This window comes from Chrysemys picta, chromosome 6 (genome assembly GCF_011386835.1).
Source record: "Chrysemys picta bellii isolate R12L10 chromosome 6, ASM1138683v2, whole genome shotgun sequence".
In the NCBI taxonomy this organism is placed as follows: Eukaryota; Metazoa; Chordata; order Testudines; family Emydidae; genus Chrysemys; species Chrysemys picta.
The window spans coordinates 88,005,466-88,025,269 of NC_088796.1; the positions used below are offsets into that span (position 1 = coordinate 88,005,466).

Below are 19,804 nucleotides of genomic sequence, written 5' to 3' on the forward strand. Positions count from 1 at the left end.
AGACGGAGAGGAGGAGCCTGCCTTAAAGGTATAGAGACTGGAGTGCGCTGTTAACCCATCACATAAAGGTGTGGAGAGATTACAGCTCTTAATTTGTCCAGCACTGTGGCGCCACAATTTGATTTTTCCCTATGGAAACCTTTCCCTCCATAAAATATTTAAATGGTTAAATTCATTGTAGTGTCCTAAGCAGCTCCAGGACCTTTTGGATTCAAACTCCAGGATAAAGGATCATATATCTTAGAGATGGACCTGCGTATATGCATATGGGTGCAGATTCAAACTTCCTTAAAGTTATATGGGGTTTTGATATTGGGTGATCTGGTTTAGCTCATTATAAAGACAAGCACTGAGTCACGATTTCTGGATCCAGATCCAAACTATCCCAGCATTCTGCTGGCACTCAGAATGGGTGTTGTAGTTCAGCCCATTAGAGAGACAGAACCAATTTTCCCAAACATTTGGAGCCAGATCTGAACTACCTCAACGTTTTTGGGGGGTGGAAGAATCTCAGATACAGTGCTTCTGTTTGGACTGCTTCCTATCCTATTCTGGAGGAAGGTTTTCAGGTATTTTCTCCTCTGCCCACCGTAGGCCACAATTTCAATATTTAGAAATATAATTTCTTTGTCAAACATTAAAGTCCTCAAATATTGTTCTTATGATAAAGAAACTTTCTAATAGCCTTATTTCGAGGAACAGATTAGGACTCTATTAAATATTTAAGATAATTTTTCAATAGTTTTCTTTGACCTCAAAGGAATCCAAAATTATGTCAGGTGACTCCCTTGGAGACTCTGAAGTGCATTTTTAAAGCAAGATCTGAGTTCCCTTTTTGCTTATAATCCTTCCATAGTATTAGTCATATCACAGCACAGCAAACTCCTCATTTAGGTCCCAATCCAGTAAATCATCTCTACCTCAGCAAAGATCTCAAGCAGATAGTTAAATTACGCATGGAGTTTAACCACATATTTAGGTGCTTTGCTAAATAGGGATGGACTTAAGCACATGTTTAAATGCTTTGCTGAACTGGTATCTTTAAGTCCAATGTGAATTCTGAGGAAAGGCAAAATCAAGCAACTTGGACCATAGAAAACACTGAAAATTCACAAGTTGGGATTTTGTTTATGCTTTCATAATTTTCAGTGTTAATACAACATGCACAAAAGGGCGAATCTGTAAATTAATCACATCTGGTTCAACCAAAAGTTCTTGGAAAGGTATTTTCAATCTTTTAAAAATAATTTTTACTTAGTGATATGTATAACAATTCCTTGAAAGCTTGAAATAGAAATCTTTGCTTTCTGAAAAGAAAAAGGAGCATCAAAGCATTTGTTTTAGCAAACCCTCCCACATATAGAATTAGATGGACTCTGCAAACAGATCTAAGTAAAGTAAGGCAGGTCAAATTAGTGCCTACTAAATCTTGACAGTATCCCTTTAACTTTATCACTTTCCTTAAAAAAAAAAAAAAAAAAAAAAGTCTGTCCTACCCTTTTTGCTTTATTGCCACAACATCCTTCTTTCAAGATCAAAAGCTTCAGATCAAAGCCAAGATCAAACTCCAAACTTTAAATAGAAGCAACTTTGCCATGAAGTATTACACAAAGAAGAACTTCTTAGAAGAGGTATCACAGTGGAAAATCTTATTTCAGCCCTTTTTTTCACACTCACAACAGGGCTCCTTCAAAAGTGCATTGACGTAGCATTTCTGTTTTGTAAAAATACAACAGGTCTGCCACTCTGAAAGCTGCCATAAAGTAACTCTTTAGCTTCCTGTGCATTCACATGGAGAAAGAATATTATATTGTGATTCAAAAAGAGAATGATCAAAAATGTAAATGTAAATAAATGAAAATACATTCCTGGCATAAGTGCAACCACTTAAAAAAATCCAACAACCTTAGATCAGTTTCTGAGTTAGATCATCCCTTCCCACAGAGAAAGTTCTAGGAAGACAAGTGTCACAGGCATCAAGAAACTGAAGTTGTTCAAACAATCACACCTTCCCCACCATATGAGAGAGATTCTAAAGAAATGGATTTGCAGAGGAGACAATCTCCCAAACACGTAGATCCTGGAGATCCACCACGAGAAATAACTCTAGACATGCAAAGGCATGCAGGATGGCTCCCCTCTGCCCCTTAATGGCTGCATAGCCATTGAGGGGAACTCAACAGGAATTGTTGTTATTGTTTGAATTGCACTAGCACCTGGAGGGCCGAATAAGAAGTTGGGGTCCCATTGTGCTAGGTGCTGTACATACCATAACTCAAGTAGCCTCTACCCCAACAAGCTTGCAATCTAAGCATAAGATAAGAGACAACACGTCAATATAACAAACAGAAGGACAAGCACAAGGTAACTGTAAAAGGATTATGATGAGAGTAATAAGTAATGGTCACAGCACACCGGCTGTCTAGTCAACCATTAACTAGACTTAATGGTGCTTCAGACAGATTTAACTCCTTATCAGACTTGGAAATCCATAGATATAGTGAAAGATAGTGCGGTGGAGAACAGCTTGCCACCTGCTCTACTCCTTCATACCCCCACAATCCCATGCAGCTCCAGTGGAGGAGCTTCCACAAGATCCCAAAGAAAGAGAATTATTATTTATATTGTGATAGCACATAGAAGCCCCAGTCATGGACCTGGATCCAACTAGGTTCTGTTACATATACAGTACAAAAAAAGACAGTTCCTGCCCAGCACTTAATTAGGTGCTGGGCTCAAGCAATTTTTTTACTTTCATAACTGATGCTGCAAGCCCCAAGGTGCCCTGGCCATGAACTGCCAAGCTTAGAGGTGCCCAGGCTCAGCCCGGGCAAACCCTGGCACAAATTAAATATTGTCCCTGCTCCAAAGACAGACCAATTCTGCAGACTTCCACCTACCCCTTTGCTTTGCCTCACGAAACTGACCTGCAAGATCTGAACCCCCTCCACCATCAGAAATGAAGGGGACAATCCAGTCCTATGTTTCATTTTTCAATTAGAAGGAAATACTCTCAAATCCCAAGCAGAGCTGTCCTACATAATGACAAGATTTGACACAATTACCCACCCATTTAAAAGCTTGCTAGAATCCTTTGCACTTTCAGCAGTATGATGAAAGCATAATTGGATTTTGATATATATGGATAGAGATGCAGCATTAAACCAACTGGGTGCAAAATGTCCCTAATATTCTGAAGCCTCCTGACAGCTGGTGGCTTAGCTTAAAAACCAGTGCTTAAAACCAGGCCTAAACCCACGCATAAAATGTACAGTCAGGATGGTTTAGAACACTATAGGATACATCTGTATTGCAGAGGTTTGCTTAACTTTAAATGGAGATGGAGGAACTTGCTTTGAACTGTTCAAGCTGTGATTGCTACTAATGACATTTTCTGGATCAATAGAAGACTTTCATTGGCATGTACTTCCCTTTACATATTGTAACCACATTGTCTCCAGCTTCCACTTGTCTAGGATCTCTGATGCAGAAACATTCAATATTGATAAACTAAAAAGGTCATCCTATCTAAGGTGAACTCCATTTAAATGCTCTCTGACTTGTCAATAGTCTTCAGAGACTAGAAGACGTGGGGAGGAAAAGAACTGAAGAGGGAAGTGTAAAACTGTTTCCTGTAAATGAATTTCAGAAGATCTTTTGCAAAGTGGAAGAAAGGGACAGCTGGACCAGTTGAGTCCAACCTTCCAGCCTCATCTCTGGAGACCTGAGGTCTGATTTTCCTCTCAATTACCCCAATTCTTTATCAGCATTACAAATGCTCACAAGTACATTATACATACAGTTATAAGAAGGTAAATAGATAAAGCTATAGCACACATACAGAAGAGACAGAGAGAGCTGTAAAGGTTTTAGAGTCACAATTCTGCAATGGCATCTACACTTTCAAGAGGATCTTGGTGAGATGCCCTGTAAGCTTGGAAGATATTTGACTTCATCCTCCTAAAACACAAGATTTTGCATCCCTTGGTAGGATTCACCATATAATACCAAGACATCATTGAACTTCCAGTTTAATTCAAGTTCTGTGGAAGTAGAACTTTACCGTCCTGACTGCATTTAAAGGGTAAAATCCTGGTTTCAATGAAGTCATAGATGTTTTTTCATTGATGTCAGGAGTCAGGATTTCACCCCAAGTCTGTAATTGTTTTTCCAAGGCATGAATGGATTTGAGACAAAAAAAGACAATGACATTTTGACTAATTTAAAGTGGAAGATTAGTTTCTCTTAAGAACAAAGGCAAGCTGTGGCCTCAGCACCAGCTGGTGTGGACTTCAGGCTCCTTGATGGAAAAAGGCCTAACATTCACAAACTCTCTACTCTAACTCTCACGATAGCCAAAACAAAAGCAAACTTTAGATTCAGAAAATACAAGGGATCCCTTACCCAATGGTTCACAAGGTAATTTAATAATAGTTTCAAATACTAAATTGAGGCTCCAGTGTTCCACTGGGCATTGGATTTAGGGGCTTTGAAACCATGTTGCTTTCAGAATTTGGTGCGACTGAAGAAGCAGGCTAGAACTGGAAAGGACGGGATGAATGGTACCCTTGGGCTGAGACTTCCAATGAACTACAGCTCAGACCACTATAAAAATCAAAACGAAGGAAGTCCAGAATATTTTATGTGGACTGTCTCAGGGGAGTTCAACTTTGACCTCATGCACCAAACATACCATGTCCTCCAAGTGTCTCTGTAAGCTTTGGTGGTGGAAGGTTTTCTGTATTTGAGATCAAGCACTCTTGAGCATATCCATATTCTGGGAGATATGATTGTCCAGATTCCATGCAGGGAGCTCAGAATTGTAAGTCCCTATAAACACCTGTGCCCTTCAAGAGACTCTTTGTTGTTGCTCTCTCTCACTGCTAGCATGATGTGACCAGTATCCTCCCTTGTGCACATTCCTATGTATATGTACCGCTTTCAGGCCAGACTTGCTCTTCCAGAAAATCCTTCTTCCTGTGCACTCATCTGAGGAGAAAGACAGAAGCCTGACAAAGCAGACAATGTTGTAGATGTATTTTCAAAACCCCTTCTAGAACACTCAGATCACCACCTTTGAAAATTCCCCTCCATATCTGTGTTACAAGCCACTTTATTAGTAGCCAGGCCATCTGAGAGAGGTTTCCCAGGTAGGGATGGATTGACATGTCTGCCTATTGAGCAATTATCCAAGACCTGATGAGGAAAAAAATTCTTGGCCATCTATGAGACAGATGAGAACTGTACTTGATGTGGCCTGTAATAGTAGTTTATAAAATGCTTGAATACCCTTCTCTCCTGAGCTTCATCAAGTCCCCTTACTACCAGAAGGGCAGGTGTATAGACATATTGGAGTTTCTCTGGAGTGGATGGGAAAGGCATTCCTTGTTAACATGGTCTTCTCTTGATGTCATGAGTGGCAGAGTATAGCTTCCTAATCAGGTGCAAGGAAAAGATACCTAACTCTGATTTACCCTATCAGAAGAAAATATGATCAATTGTTCACTAGTGAAAACATTCTTCATAAAAGGTCTGACACAGGTTGTTTTGGTTTGTCTGGGATAGCTCTCCCTCCCAATAGGCAAGTAGAAGCAGGAATATCTAGGCTTGGTTGACTATATGAATCAGTATCTCCCTTTAGGATACCAGGATTCTGAGAATCCTTAGTATATTCAAGACTGTTCAGGGTGCCAGTACACATGACCTGTCTGAGTATGAAGTTGTGCTGCAGCGACTTTGGTAAGAGGCATGGACTCAGTTGCTGGAATCCCTTGCTAACTAGGTGTTAATCTTGGACTGAATCCAGGCCAGATGAGTCTAGGTGCTGTCTATCCACTGGATGTGGTGTGACAGACCTGTACCCTTGCTTTCAATGGGTTTTCAGGAAGCCTTTTGTGAAAGCATACCATCAAAGCTACAATTGCAATTGAAGGTATGAGAACCAACATTAAAAGCATGGTCCAATTGAACACCTGCTGGCTCTCACATATCATTTGTGCCAGCCTCCAGGGATGGAACACAAACTGGAAAAATATGAAGTGGTCTCCATCTCTTTCACTGCAAAGACGCCTCCACATGCTACACTAAGAGATTATTTTCGGTGTAGGATAGCACTTGAAGCCTTAATGATCTCTTGAAGGAGTTCAGAGACCTGGCAATGGTCGCCATAAAGAAACTTAGTCCAGACAGAAGTCTTCTTCCACAATTCATCTAGCCCAGTGGCCACAAAGACCTGTTAGCCCACATCTTACCAGGGGCTGGTAAAGCCATGCATTCAAAATGAAAGCTAGCATACAAAGTTCAGGGTAATATAACACTGCACTGTGCAAAACATCTGTTTTCTCTCTAGGCACCACAAAATGAGGGAGATGGGAGAAAACTGCTAGCAGCCTCTTGGGGAGACTATCCCTTCATACAGGGAGTCACTGTCTCCTGTGGAGATGTATTTATCATTAAAAGAATCCCATGTTTTCTCTATGAATAGAAGTTGTCATCCCCTGAATCACCAGCCTGACTATAGAGCACTATACAAAGTAGTGCCTAAGGAGAAGCCTGGGGCTAAATCTAAACCTGGAAAGATCTTGACACTGGCTGCATCAAAACTGTTGGCATCAGGGACACTGAGAAGACTAGTATCAAGGCCAGTGCATTATACACAGAGGGAGTTCACTCTCAAGAAGCAGACACCATCCTCAGCACAACAGCACTCCAACTTCATCTAATTTAAAGTGGAATTTAAAGTGGATTCTGAGGTATCTTGGCACAGAGTGTGAACCAAGCATCAAAAACTGAGAACTTCAAGGCAGCTCCTCCAGTGGCCAGAGTATTAGAAGGGACACTCTCTGTTGAGAGCTCTGAATACAGTGGCAGGTTAATTGATCTCAATACCAAGATTGTCAGTTTCTGTCGGAAACTGAATGAGTCAGCAAGAAGATGATCAATTGCTGGCTCTCCCATTCATATTAAGTACAGGAAGCCCAAATGCAGTAGCAGGTAGAACTCAACAATTGGTCTCTCAGGCCTGGTCTACACTGGGAGGGTGTGGGGGGGAGAGAATCGATCTAAGTTACGCAACTTCAGCTACGTGAATAATGTAGCTGAAGTCGATGTACTTAGACATACTCATCGCGGTGTCTTCACTGCGGTGAGTCGACTGCTCCTCCCCGCCCCCCGTTGACTCCGCCTGTGCCTCTCACGGCGGTGGAGTACAGGAGTCGACGGGAGAGTGCTCGGGGAATCAATCTGGCAGGTAGTGTAGACATACCTTAGTGGTGCACTCCACTGAGAGGGACCGGTCAGTTAGCAGCAGGCTGGAACTACATGGACATCACCACAATAGACATGGTATAAGTATATGTGTGTGTGTATATGTGTGTGTGCGCATTAGATATCCTTCCCCTGTGTCTTAATTTCTTCCACTTATAGATATTGCTTGTTAAAAACTTGGAATATTGGGACATTTCCCTCAGGGTTAAACCCTGAAAAATAGACACAAACACACACCTTTTAAATATCCTGGATCACTGGGGATGGATGCCCAGAGCTTTGGAAAGGTAGTGTTTTATTTTCCACACCTACAACTTCTACACCTCTACACTAAAAATAGCTGGCACATTATTTTCTAAAACAGCTCTTGATTTTTATTATTTTATATGCTGAAAAAAATGTCAAAAGAGCTGGAAACACTTGAGTTATTCTAAACTTGAAAGATTTGGGCTATGTTTGGAGGGCTACTGCTATAATTATCCTAAAAGAAAAGCTGTTTGTTTTCAAGGTAACTCACACACTATTTAAGTCCTCTATGAATTGTTTCAGTTGGCCAAGGAAAACAATGGGCAAAGTAAGAATTAATTGGCTGCTAATCTCTGTGTTTTTCTTAGGATGCTTTTGCAAGCAATGGATTAAAATCAATGTTTAATGTTACACAGTCCCAGCTGTATCCATATTAGGAGAGCCTCAGTTCAAAATCTCTGCAAAAAAGGACCTGTCTTCCCTCTCTTTGCTATGTTTTCACCCTCTGCATATGTAGGTGGGAGAGTGGGAGCTTGGGAATGCGAATTTGATCCAGCACTGATCAGCCAGGCAGCAAACTCTTATTGTTTTTTAGATACCAAACATAACTAGGGATAAGCCCAGTCATTCTGCACATAACACAGCTTTTGTGCTCAGCAGTGCGATTAATAGAAAAGGGAACCACAAAGAGCTTTTAGAGCTTTATTAAACTTGTCATAAATAACATATTCTAATGCACAAACCTTAGGAATTCAGTTCACATTTATATTAGAAATGAAAAAAATATTTAAAATAAACTTCCCCTTTAGGCCTTTTGCAATTACTGATTCAGATTTATGTACCTTTTTGTTCTCTGTTGTATATATACACCTCTACCCCGATATAACGCGACCCAACATAACACAAATTCGGATATAACGCAGTAAAGCAGTGCTCCGGGTGGGCGGAGCTGCACGCTCTGGTGGATCAAAGCAAATTCAATATAACACGGTTTCACCTATAACTCGGTAAGATTTTTTGGCTCCCGAGTACAGCGTTATATCGGGGTAGAGGTGTATTATACTGTAAGAAAACCTAAAGGGAGAGACAAGAATCTTGCTGCTTCTGATTTATGTTAGAGGGATTAAATTATATTTGAAGTTTTTAGCTGGTCACTAAACTGAAGCCAGTGATTTATACTAAGGAATCTCATTTAGTATATTTTTTGGCATAATAACATACTATTTCTTACTTCTCTAGCACTTTCTAATCAAGGATATGGAAACTGAGGCACAAAGAGGTTAAGGCCAACATTTTCAAACATGGCGCCTAGGTTGAACACCTAAATCTATATTAGGCATTTGATTTTCAGAGGTGAGGTGAACTCATTTATTAATCTAAATGAGTTTAGGTGCCTAACCTCAGCCACCATATTTGAAAATTTTAGCCTAAGTGATTGCTCAGGTCACATAGGGAGCCTGTGTTATAACCATTAATTAGATTCTGTGCATTAGCCAAAAGACCCCTCTTTGATGTTATGCCCCATATTATTTACAGAAATATGCTTATGATATGAATATGGCATAACTATGATGTATTTGATGCAAGACGGGTCTTGTGAGATATCATTGGAAAGGTTATGATTTACTGAATGTGATTATCCAATTTGTATTCATGTATCCTTTCTGTATCTGTAGTTAGGAATATTGATTATGTAACAATTACAAGTGTGGTTATACCTGGGGACAGTATACCACCAGACAGTAAACTATCAGCCTGGATGGGCCATTAGGAAAGACAATGAGTCTTTGAAGATGCTGATTGCCCATCTTCCTGTAGTTCCTTCCTGTGGACATTACAAATAAGTCTTGTCTCATGGTTGCTTTAACACTGCAAGGTCATGTGATGATGTCACTTGGTACGAAATACCACCTTGGAAACTGCTGGTACTTTTCCACTGAAGAAGGGGAGTGGGGATCAAACAGGGAAACAAAAGATTCCTGCCTTATGTAAATTCTATTTAAGGCTGGAGAGTGAGTTAATCAAGATCACTGGTTCTTCACTGAATCTCTACCCAGGATGACTGCTGTAAACATCCAAGACTGATCTGGGAAGAAAGGACTTGGACCCAGGCTGAAACAGGGGTCTAGCCTGTGAAGAGAAATTTCTGGAACTCCAAGCTGCAGAAACTTTGCAACCTGCCTAAAACAACATTTAGGGTGAGAAATTACTATTTGTAACCAGTTTCTTTAGTGAATTAAGCTTAGGGTGCATGTTTGTTTATTTTGCTCAGTAATCTGCTTTGTTCTGTTTGCTATCCCTTATAATCACTTAAAATGTACCTTTTGTAGTTAATAAACTTGTTTCTTGTTTATTCTAAAACCCAGTTTGTGCAATTCATAACAGGGGGAGGGGGCAAAAAGCTGTGCATATCTTCCTCCACATTGAGAGAGAGGGCAAATTTCATGAGTTTATGCTATATAGATCTCTATACAGCACAAGACAATATAATTTTTGGTTTATACTCCAGAGGAGGTATGCACCAGAGCGCTGTGCAATTCCCCGAGCTGAGCCCTCCCACACGGAGCTGATTGCAGACTGTGTGTGATTATACAGGGCATGTCCCTGCCTGTGTGTGTGCTGGAAAGGGGGGCTTGAGAGCCTCACCCAGCAGCAGAGTGTGTGTGTGTGGGGGGGGAGAGATCCAGGCGGATCAGGTGGCACTCCCGAAAGGGGGGCCAACCCATCACATCAGGTGGCACTCCCAAAAGGGGGGCCAACCCATCACATCCTCCTCCATACATCATTTTCTATTATAAAATCATATGCAATAATGATCAGAATACAGCACAGAATCAAAATCGCATACTATTTGAAATTTCTCCAAAACCACACAAGATTTTTTTAAACTGTGTGTGATATAACATACATCTTAACACTCTAAAATTCAAGTCTGGGGCATTTTTATATTTAATCATTTATAATTATGTCTAAACCACTCCATAAACAAAATATGTCCATTTCTGGATCCTACCCTATTAGCACCTTAAGTATAATTGGTAGAAACATGTAAGTGAAATTCATAAAATTGATATGTGAAGAACCATCTTTAATTCAGATCAATGTAAGGCTTACCTACAAAATTAACATTGACTATAGTACACTTTATAGAATGATAACTTGCCCAATATAAAATAATATTGCCTGCATCAAATTCTTCATACAGTTAATTGACTTGGTTATTGTCTTCATATCCCTTTAAAGGGCATGATCAAAAGTAACAGTGTATAGAAACATTCTGTTTGCACAATCTATCTTGGTCTGTTTCTGTTCATGATTCATCTGGATCTATGCACCTTACAATATGCTACAGTTTGTTTCAGTGCACGTCTATACATCACAAAATCTCATCCTCCTGAGTTTTATTTAGACTGCTGAAAATGAGATGAGTGTTGACAGAACTACTAATTTCTGAAATGACAGACCACCAATGAATTTTATTTTTAAAGGTTTGTCTCATCCTTGTTATTATTAGAGATTCAACTAGCCCAATTATTGTATTGACCTATGCAAATTTAAATACATTAAGAGCATTTTAAGGATCATTTAATTTTCCACTCTGCAGACAGGTTAATAACCCAAGGTGACCATTATTCTTGAGGGCAACTATCTATTTTTCAAACAATATCTATCACCAACCGTAAGTATTTTTCACATATAAGTTAGCAATTAAGCTTTCTTCAGATTATGTCTCAAATATCAATTATATACTCTGCAGTGATTTGAAAATGCATGCACACATCTCTGTGTTCTGTTAGGCCAAAAAATAGTTTGAGGTGAGTTATGTAGCAAGTTTGAGCATTAAAGCAACAGCATGTTATTCTTGTGACCAGTACTCACCACAAGATTTGAAATTAATCTAACAGAGTCACTAGTCATCTTCATGGAGTGAAAAAAAAATCTAAAAACCCTATGCCAAATTATGGGGTTGAATAAACTTTGTCTGCTAAGCAGAAGTCCATATTGCCAATGCCTACTCATGTACCTGACTTGCACAAATGGAGAGGATTTCAGTTGTTTGTTGCCTTCCCCATCAAATACTTACAAATATCACATTCAGACAGAAATCTTAGAGATAAGACATGACAAGAAATACCAAGGATTAAGTTACATAGTTCAGTGGAAACACTGACCCTGAAGGAGTTACTTCTTTGCTGAATGCCTGTCTATACACACTGTAAACCTTAGATAAACAAATAATAACTATCTTCTAGAGGTGTAAGAGGAGCACTCCTTTCTAATGACATTTGGATTTGGTCAGTTTGTTAGTAATTGACTGTTAACTACTAATTTATGATGCATCATCTATGCAATCTATCCTAAGAACCCTTAGTCATCATTCTCTCTTAGTAATAGGAAACAGGAAATCTATAAAGTTTGTAAGTGGGACAACAGCCAGGAACTCTCCTTAGTAATAACCTATTATCCATAGTAAATAAAGGTGTTGCTGTAACATCCCCCAAAAGTTTATAAAACCAATAAAAGACATTTCTTACATTGATTTTTGGCATTTCACAAATTATATTTTTCCTGGATTGTTTAATTGGCTCATGAAGTTTGGCCCTCAGATCTCCAATAACCCTAATCATCCAGTTCACTTTCTACATCAAACTGGACAGTCTAAGAGCCAGCCAGATACAAAACCAGACACTTGCTGAAATAATCCAAAAGATGGGGTTTAAATGACAGATTATGCATAGAAGCCCATATAATTGTGAATGCTACTGAAAAGCATTTTCAACCAAGAAACAAAACCAGCAGAGGAAAAAGGAAATAAAGGTTTAAAAAGACGAAAACAAACATGGCACAACTCTTAATAGTCTCTAGGAGGAGTTTATGTCCAGTTGTTCATTCAGAATTAGTGTCCCTATTCTGCCACTCATGCGGCGTAGTGCATACTGGAAAGTAGAGCAAATGTGGAATTAAGTCCTAAATAGGAACAGAAAGAGACAAGCTGGGCAAGAGGGCGGGGGAGCAGGAAGAAGAGTACTGTCAACTCATGCAATCTGATTGTGGTATTTGCTGTTTTGAACACTGTTTTGTTAGCAACGAGTGAAGCTGAATGCAGGATAAGTTGAACAAGTAGAATTTTATTAGATTCCATGCATGCTCTGTCTACATAGCTGTGTTTCTTCTAGCCTAACTCCATTAGTTTCTCAGTTCCCCTGCTGTCTCACCCATAACAGTTCCTCTAGGGAACATGGGCCCTCTGGCTCTGGCCAATGGCCTACACTTAAAATTTAGATCAAGCTAACTATGTTGTTTAGGGGTGTGTAAAAATTCACACCCTCAGCGCCACAATTAAGTTGACCCACCCACTGGTGTAGACACAGCCAGGTCAACGGAAGAATTCTTCCATAGACCTAGTTACCACTGCTTGGGGTGGTGGATTACCTACATTGACAGAAAAGCTCCTTCTGTCACTGTAGGAAGTATCTACACTACGGCGCTACAATGGCATAGCTATAGAGCTACAGCTGTGCCACTGTAGTGCTTATAGTGTAGACATAGCCTCTAGTTCCACTGTTCATGATTCAGCCACAGGTCACGTAGTCTTGTGATTACATACAAATTCCAAATTTAATTTAAGGAACACATATCACCACTTTAATATATCCGGTTCAAGTACTAATGGAAAACGTGTCATGAAAGAGCATATTGGCTACATATTTTGACTGAGAAAGAGATATTTTAATTTAATGTGACACTGAGGAAGATCACTTCATTATGAAAGAGCAATTTAGAAGAGCACTCATAGTATCTTATCAATAAATAATGGTATTTTTCCTATACTAAGAAAGAATTCAATTTCAACAGGGACAGGAGAAAATATAGACAAATTGGAGGGCGTTCAGAGTAGTGCGCAAAGCAAAGGGGTTTAGGGATCATCTTATATATTAGTTGGCTAAACAACAGCTAAGGAGAGTTGAGGGTGGGTAAAGATAACTGTTTATATATATTTTTTAAAGCATTACTTATTTAGGGAGGAATACGAAGTTCTAAGTAGAGTAATCAGATTACAAAGAAAAAAATGCGACAACTATAGGAAAATCTTCATTGACAACAAGCTCTATTAGATTGTAGTCCTAAGAAAGGTGTGGAAGCCCCATCACCTAAGACATTTAAAACTAGACATGATAAAAACACAAGAAAATATGCTTTAGAGAGCAATCCAGTAATGTCAGAGGTGGTGGGGGGTGTTGAGTGGTCTTATAGGTGCTTTCCAGCTCTAAGAGCTGCTGAGTGCTTCTCATTCCACTACATGTCAGCTTAACTCATTGACCAAAGTTAAGGGTGTTAAGTCATTATTAGCCTAGCACAGGATGAAAAGCTGCTACAATCCTGTGGTGAGTCACTTCTGAAACTTCAATACATCCTGAAGGCTGCTGATTCTTGATCTGATAAGTGGCAAATTCAACAAATGCAATACGTTGACCTTATTTAACACAGCCATGGTATGTTTCTGGAAAAAAATTATTCAGAAAATGAGTGGGTACTGCAGAAATATGTACATTCATCACATGTACTCTATTATGTTGTTTTGTAGCCAGAAGATAGTCATGCTGTTCTGTGTAATTCTTCCACATCAGAAAGGATAGGCCAGTCATTACAACACATCTTCTGTTATAAAACTCTTGATTTACACAAGTGCATGTGAGATCAGAAACTAGTGGTTACAAATTGGAGAAAGCACAGAATTACTTTATTATGGGTGAGACAAGGTCATTGAGGTAATATCTTTTATTGGACCAACTTCTGTTAGTGAGAGCAACAAGCTTTTGAGCTTACAGAGCTCTTCTTCAGGTTTTATTATGGGTGTAATTCTAATGGAGATTTACTAGTATTCAAGTTTTGCTAGTTATATTTTACATGAATATAATGCCAAATCTCTGTGGTTCTGTGCAAAGAGTGTAGGAGCAGGATTTGGGATAGCATGCTGGTTGTAGGCCAATGGCAGAAATAGAGAATCTTCCACTACACAAATTTTCAGTTCTCTGCTTCATTGCAGAGAATTGTAAGGGATACAAAAGGCTAATTCTTCCAGTGGGATGAAGACACCTCAATAGGGCCACATCCACAGCCTGGTATTCATCCCTCTTCACCACTTGCACAACTACCCAGCCGAGTTGTGCAAGATGGACACTGGCATGATGATTTTGAATAGGGAAAAAAAGTAATCTCTGGAGATGCTTCTTGGATGTGTAATAACAAACTCCATAGAATATCAAGTGCCTGTAGGTTGTATATTAGGATAATCCAGGAGAAAAAAATCTTAAACCCATTTTAGTGGATAATACTATAAACTACCTGGGATAGTGAAGTCTTTTTGTAATCTTCTCTGTATTCTGTGGCTGATGTGGGTTTCCTGAATGGAAACCATCAAAAGATAAAAAAAAAAATCAAATAAACTGGCAACAACTAGATCCACTATCAAAATTATAAAACACATGGAAGAAAGATGAAGGAGCCATTTTACTAATTCAGAATAAGCAGTAGGACAAAAACTGCCCCTGGACTACTAGAAGTTGGAAGCAGTGCCAGATGTGGCTGGAAAAGTAGTTTCCCCCATATTTGCAATACAGCTTTAGATTTTATGTATGACCATAATATTTTGATAATTTGGGCATTCTCAATGTTTCTTCCAAATAAATATCTACTGATGCATTATATGTTTTATCCTGGGTGATGTCAAACCCTCTAATATGATCTATTTAATATTATCAGCAGCACTGCTGGCTTTTTCATGCTTGCAGTGGGAACTTAGAGCTGGAACACTCAGAACTTTGTGGAGCTCTCAGATTATCAGGTTTATGAATGACTTTAAATATTACACTGTATTTCATGGTTTTTAATATTGTGTTGGCAAAATAAAAATTAAAAGCAGAATGGGTCAGATTGTGAGATAATTACGTAGCCAGAATCGGGGGCAATTGGCACGTCCTGGTGGTGAGAGTCACAAACTCCCTCTTGATCCCTTTAGTGCTCATGGGAGGGATTAAACTGCTCTGAGCCTATAACCATTCCAGCAGTACATACTACCTGACAGTCTGGAGCAGCGTTGTCACCCAGTCCATTGGGGCTGGTGGGAATGGAACTTTAGTTCCACCCATCCATATGAAAGGGAACATTACAATTCTACAGAGCCTGCTTCCCTTCTGTGCTGCTACCCATGATGCATGTAGCCAACACAAGGATATAAGGGGGTGGTTGTGTCCCCTTATAGCCCTGTGCCAGCACACTAGCCAGGCTACAATTTGCCCAAAAATGAAAACTGTCTAAACAACTACTAAATCAGTTCTAACATAAGATACGAGTAACTTCAGTTTATAATTTATAATACAAGCTACTAACATCTTGTGAAATGCTGAATACCCTCAGATCCCTTGACTTCCGTGTGAATTGAGGATCCTCAACTTGCAGAATTGACCTCTCAATAAATAAGGTGTCCCATTCACTGAATGACAGGAACTCCAGCTTCTTTCACTAAAGTGGAAACCAGTTCCTGCAAGAGCGTGAGAACTGCTGAAGGCAAAAAGGGTTAATCATCAAAAAAGTTATTGATGGAAAAGAGTAAGAGCGGGAAGGGGTCAGTGTGCTGTTCTCAAAGGAAGAAATAATAGTAAACCAGTATCATTTTAGCTGACGCTGTTGTTTTTTACAGAACATTTGAAATCTTTTTGGTCTTTAAAGACAATCTATAGTAATTTAGACTCTGCTGGATTTGTAAATATTTTTATCACAGGTTTTGCCTATGTAGACCCTTGCACCAGATACTGAAATGACTTGCTAGCAGTGCTGGGTATTCTTAAGTACTAATCCTAGTTAGGAAGACATATGCAGCTCAATTTTCACATCAATCCGAAGTATTATAGATTTCTTTTCCTTCATTTTACTCCCCACCTTTTTCCATAAGTTTTGGTGTCACATTCAGAACAATCCCTTACAGTGATGGATAAAGTAAAAGTCCCACAAGCCAATTAGTGGCTGATTATTGGTGTGCCGACTCAATGGCACACAATTAACAACACTTTTTTCTCCTTCCATCAGGATAACTGTTCTAAAAAGCAACCTTCTTGTTTGCTGTATGGAATACGAAACTCAGCTAAATATGCCTGCTGTTATTCCTAACCTAAAGATCAAGTCATGATCCTTTACAGCAAATTTTGCAGAAGAGTCTGCAAAGTCACTGGCTTGGTACCATGCCTAAAGTTTCTACATAATGCTCTCTAAATTCACTGACAAGAAACTTTGTTAATGCAGATTTAAACTTGCCCAGTGGTGCCTCCTGTTCTTCCAGAAAATTGAGTTCAGCTCTGATAACCAGGAAATAAAGACTTAAGATATGTGCTACCTCCACAATGCAACCTTAACTCTGCCCCATGGAGCTGGCAATAGCCATTGGGAATGGTTCAGTATAGCTACTGTCATAAGTTGACATGAAGAAACAAAGGGTACGTCTATACTTACCCACTGGTTCGGCGGCAAGCAATCGATTTTCTGGGATCGATTTATCGTGTCTTGTCTAGATGCGATAAATCGATCCCGGAAGTGCTCGCCGTCGACGCTGGTAATCCTGCTCCGCAAGAGGAGTAGGCGGAGTCGACGGGGGAGCCTGCCTGCCGCGTGTGGACCTGCGGTAAGTACCTTTAAGTTCGAACTAAGATATTTCGACTTCAGCTACATTATTCATGTAGCTGAAGTTGCGTATCTTAGTTCGAACTGGGGGCTTAGTGTGGACCAGCCCAAAGAGAATGTGCCATTGTTTGCACTGTGTTTGAAAGATATGAATTCCAGTATGTATCTGCATGCTCTCCAGCTGTGTTCACGTTAGGCCGAGTTGTACTGAAAGTTAGAGGGATTAGTTAGAGCAGGCGGGAAAAACAATAACAGAAAATGTGGAAATAGCAGAAGTGCTAAATGACTTTTTGGTTTCAGTTTTCACCAAAAAGATTTCAGAGTAGCAACCGTGTTAGTCTGTATCCGCAAAAAGAAGAACAGGAGTACTTGTGGCACCTTAGAGACTAACAGCGACTGGATGTCTAACATAGTGAATGCCATTGAAAATGAGGTAGGATCAGAGGCTAAAATAGGGAAAGAACAAGTTAAAAGTTACTTAGACAAGTTAGATGTCTTCAAGTCATCAGGGCCTGATGAAATACATCCTAGAATACTCAAGGAGCTGACTAAGGAGATATCTGAGCCATTAGCGATTATCTTTGAAAAGTCATGGAAAATGGGAGAGATTCCAGAGGATTGAAAAAGCACAAATATAGTGCCAATCTATAAAAAGGGAAATAATGACAACCGAGAGAATTACAAACCAGTCAGCTTAACTTCAGTACCCAGAAAGATAATGGAGCAAATAATTAAGCAATCAATTTGCAAACATCTATAAGGTGATAAGTAACAGGTAGCATGGATTTGTCAAGAACAAATCTGTCATACCAATCTATGGGCCGGACCCAAGCCCAGCGAACACGGCTGGAGTGCGGCTCGATTCCTGGGGGCGGGGCTTGCAGCAAGCCCCGCCCCCAGGAATCGGGCCCCGCTCTTGCTAACGCTGGCCCTGGTCTCATAAACAAACTAGAGAAATAAACCTAGACGGAACTACTATAAAGTGGGTGCATAACTGGTTAGAAAACCAGTGGTTATCAGTGGTTTACAATCAAGCTACAAGGGCATATCAAGTGGAGTCCTGCAGGGATCGGTTCTGGGTCTGGTTCTATTCAATATCTTCATCAATGATTTCGATAACGGCATAGAGAATACACTTTTAAAGTTTGCAGACTATACCAAACTGGGAGGGGTTTCTAGTGCTTTGGAGGACAGGATTAAAATTCAAAATGTTCTGGACAAATTGGAGAAATGGTCTGAAGTAAATAGGATGAAATTCAATAAGGACAAATGCAAAGTACTCCATTTAGCAAGGAACAATCAGTTGCACACATACAAAATGGGAAATGACTTGCCTAGGAAAGAGTACTGTGGAAAGAGATCTGGGGGTCATAGTGGATCACAGGCTAAATATGAATCAGCAGGAGTGTTGTAAGCAAGACACAGGAAGTAATTCTTCCGATCTACTATGCACTGATTAGGCCTCAACTGGAGTATTATGTCCAGTTCAGGGCACCACGTTTCAGGAAAGATGTGGACAAATTGGAGAAAGTCCAGAGAAGAGCAACAACAATTATTAAAGGTCTAGAAAACATGACGTACGAGGGAAGATTGAAACAATTGGGTTTGTTTAGTCTGGAGAATAGACAACTAAAAGGGGGGGACATGATAACAGTTTTCAAGTACATAAAGGTTGTTACAAGGAAGAGGGAGAAAAATTGTTCTCCTGAACCTCTGAGGACAGGACAAGAAGCAATGGGCTTAAATTACAGGTTTAAAGGCTGGTTTAGGTTGGACATTAGGAAAAACTTCCTAACTGTCAGGGTAGTTAAGCACTGGAATAAATTGCCTAGGGACATTGTGGAATCTCCATCATTGGAGATTTTTAAGAGCAGGTTAGACAAACACCTGTCAGGGATGGTCTAGTTATTACATAGTCCTGCCATGAGTGCAGGGGACTGGACTAGATGATCTCAAGAGGTCCCCTTCAGTCCTACGATTCTATGATATGAGGAGAGATGCATATGTTCCTTGAGACATCAAGTATGTCTCATTTCAGTGCTGAGTTCTGCAGGTTGTATCAGTAGTGATGACTCGAGGAATCCTATCATAGGGATTGTCAGCAGCCTGGTGAAGGGACTGTACCATTTAGCAAGCCTGGAGTGATTTGCAAGGAGTAGACTCAGTATGAGCATAGACCAGGTGTAGATAGCTCCACTTTGCTACTCCTGACCTAAACCCAAGCTTTGCCTTAGCAAAGAGAAGATGTTAAGAATTTGTCCTATAGTGCTCCTGTACACTGTTCCCTTAGTGTTCTGCAGCATCTACAAAGGCTGAGTGCAAGTATGTGTGTTAAAGGCATGTTGGAGCATTGCTCAAAGAGGGCAGACTTAAGATTGTGTTGTGGAGATGGTGTGTATTTTAGCTGTGTATTTCCTGGTTTTCAGAGGTTTGAATGCAGTTAGACTCAATGTTTTGGAAGGGCACCAGGCACTCCCTGGACAACTTTATCTCTGTGTTAAAGTATTTTGTCAGTGAATTTCCTAGGTGTTTTTAAAAAAATCAAAAAAACAAAAAAGAGTTGTTTTTGTAGGAGATAGTGTTAAATTAGGGAAGTGTAGTTACCATGTGGGTTTGC

General features: G+C 39.8%; 1 protein-coding gene across 19 annotated transcripts in view; it reads right to left on the reverse strand.

Moving 5' to 3' along the window:
* AOPEP (aminopeptidase O (putative)) overlaps nucleotides 1-19,804 on the reverse strand; it is a 410,457-nt gene that overhangs the window by 177,676 nt on the left and 212,977 nt on the right. Inside the window, exon 17 of one of the 19 annotated variants that reach the window (XR_010588863.1) lies at nucleotides 15,904-16,074. The exons of the other annotated variants lie outside the window; for them this stretch is intronic. The gene's annotated coding sequence lies outside the window, so the exon portion shown is untranslated. The remainder of the gene's footprint in view (nucleotides 1-15,903; nucleotides 16,075-19,804) is intronic. 19 annotated transcript variants of the gene reach the window in all.